This window comes from Montipora capricornis, chromosome 5 (genome assembly GCF_036669925.1).
Source record: "Montipora capricornis isolate CH-2021 chromosome 5, ASM3666992v2, whole genome shotgun sequence".
Classification (NCBI taxonomy): domain Eukaryota; kingdom Metazoa; phylum Cnidaria; class Anthozoa; order Scleractinia; family Acroporidae; genus Montipora; species Montipora capricornis.
The window spans coordinates 28880967-28884090 of record NC_090887.1 but is presented as its reverse complement, the minus strand read 5'-3'; positions in this window follow the sequence as shown (position 1 = coordinate 28884090).

Here is a 3124-nt window from a genome sequence, read left to right as displayed (position 1 = left end):
TGTCTCAAAGGACACAGGGGTGAGATTAGGTGATGTGAAGCTATTAGTCTCTCTCTTATTTTAGGCAAAGATGCCCCCGTCTAGATAAGGTCAGACCACAACACCGAGGACTACGTCCCCCACTCTAATCGAATAGTGAGTGGGTTCTTTAACTTCCCATACTATTTAATTTCCAACAAGGGCTATGAGACGGGACCTCTGGTTTACAGTCCTTATCCGAGAAGACTTCAAAGCCTACCCATTTGCAGATGTCATTACAAAGGCAGCACTTTCTCCTCAGTTATTTTGATACCCTGATTGGTGGTCCGGTCGGAGGCGAACTCACGACTTCCCGCATGACAGCCTGATGCTCAATCAACTGAACCACCGGTGTGCAGTACAGGTATCGATGGCGTCAAAGACCAGACTGAATGCAAATCTACCATCGTCAGAGGTGGGAAGTATTGAAGAGTTCCTTGAGGAAACAACAGAACAAGAATTATCAAGGCCCTTTTTTTCTTTATTTTCTTTGATGATTACTTAAGATTTTGCTTCACACTTTCCTTCATAGATGTCCATATTTTAAAGCCTTTGAAAGGATGGGCTAGCAAAAGTCGGAGTATGAACCATAGTTCCTACCCAGATTTCCTGCCCTTTTTTTCCCTGCGGGTTTTTTGAGGCAGTCTTTTTTTGGCCTCTGTTCTAATCGCACTTCCGCTGTGAGCGATTGCGCAGCTCCATTAGTTTTAGCTGCATTTTCTATTTTTTTTTGTACATTTATCTTTCTCCTTGTTTATCTAAGTGCACCTGATCATAGACTTTTATGGGTTTTTCGCTTCTAGCGTGATGTTCATATGCCTTTGCTGTTATGATATATGATTTGTGTTTTTCCTTTTGACGTTTTCTACCTTTTTACGTTACGTAGGCATGAGGGCGTTTTGTATTGGTCAAAGCAGTGGACCCAAACCTACAATTGTAGCCTGTTAGACACACTGGCTTGGGATTTGGTTGTAAGTCCAAGATGGTGGACATACTCCTGGCCTAACTGGCAGGCTGCCTTAAGGTTTTGTAGTAGCCCGTGAACGGTTTGTAAGTGGGGTTTATAATTTGGTTCAACGTTGTGAGCCTCTCCCTGTGGTCTGTCCTTGATTATTTCTTCTATGACGTTATGACCACTGATTGGCCATTCTTGGTCATCTCTCAGGAAGGCATGGCAAGAATCAATCCAAACTACATTTAGTTACATAGCTAAAACTAAGCAAGCCTAACTTTTATGCAATGTTTATCATTTTTGGTTCCTTGAGTGAAAAATAATGACTGCAGCTCGACTCTGGATATCACTTGCATGTACGTTGTATTTCTGTTGGGTCTGTACTCAAAATAATTATACAAAAATGTTCATAATGCAGGGGAACGTTAGGTGTGGATATTTGAAGTGCCATTAAAATGGGCCCGCACAAAATACCAAATAGAACGAAAAGCCAGTGGGGCTGACACACAACATGTCTGACTGCCAGTTAGGCTTGGGGTTAGGTCTGAAACTTTGGATAAAAATACTCCAATTGCACACAATAATCAAAAATCAAAAATCGATGGGAAAAGCCAGTGAGGCTGATACGTTCTGCGTACTCTTCAATCCACTTCACCATGTAAGCAAGTGATGCGAATTCCACAGAATAATTTATTATTTTCAGCCGAGGCCACTCTCGGTCCAAGCTTTCATATATTCACAAATGTGTAATACAACACCAGAGCCACATATGGCAGAGTCACGCCAACGCAATTGCGTAAATAGAGGAATTGAAAGGTCACTTAAGGTTACCGTATACTTTCAGATCGGCAATTTTATTAAAATTTGGATTTTTTGGTTAAAGTAGTGATCGAAACTGGATATCTAATGTAAAAAACAAATTATTCAAAAGGATTTAATTCTGGCGGAGAAATGGCGGTTTTACGTTTTGGAAGAAAGTAAAAATTACCCGTTTGATTGACAGTCTTAGCGCTGTTTTCTGGAATCAATTTTTCCACATGGAGCGGAGACTTTAAAGAGCTAAACTCAAATGGAATTTATCCGATTGCCCCAAGATCTTGACAGTGGCTAGATTAACATATAAACAACAAATGATTTTTTCATTTCAATTTTTTTTTTCTGAGACCGATTTTTGTACGAACGCTTCACATTTTTTTTAATACTATTTCAAAAACGTTCTGTATCTTTTCACTGCAACTGAGTATGGCAAAACGGAGACACCTTTTTTTAAAGCTTTGGGTCGGGAAACAGAGGAACAAAATAAAATAGTGACGAGCAGAATTTTCTTTGACTTGTAGCTTTGAAAAGGTGATTCGGACGCTCGCATTTAGAGGTCGTGAGAAATTTGAGAATTCACTTAATTTCAAAAATCTTGATATGATTTGATAGACAGCTCTATAAGCTTTAATTTGTTATAAGGGTTTAGGTATCTGCAGTTGAAACCGGACGCGCTACATCGCACGGACGCGAGACACTGCTGAAGGTATACGGTAACTTTAAAGACAAAGGACTCACAAAAAAAAACTTCTATTTAGAAGATGATTTTTACAACAAGGCCAAACATTTCTTGAAAGAAAAAAACAGAGAAGCAACTCCGCCTTTCCACCGCTTGCCTCGCTGGAAAGAAAGATAGATCTAAGCCAAAACAATTAACAAAATGGAGCAACATATGATAACTCGAAGGAAATTGGTTACAGGAGCTCTTCACAGGAAACAACAAGAAAGTAGTTCCAAAACGGGAGCTGTTTTAAGTCCTGTCCCAAGCACACAGTCGAATTAAGGAAAGTGACTTCAAGAAATTATGCAGAAATCGGTCAGAAAGTTGTCAACATATCCATTTCATGCACAGCAAATGCCCAACAATCAATGGCAGCTCCAACATTCCTCTCTTTGATAGTTATCGACTTCATGGTAAAATGCGATCCTTGTACCCCAACATTCTTTTAAGAAAAGTAACTGAGATCGAAAACCATTATGATCGCGTAGTGACCAAGTTTGGAGAAGTCCAATGATATATTTCTCTCAGTTGTAACATTAAACCTGTACAGTGCTAGTAACCTTACTTTTCATTATTTGAAAGGCATTTCCTTTATATTCACTTGTAAACAGGTCATT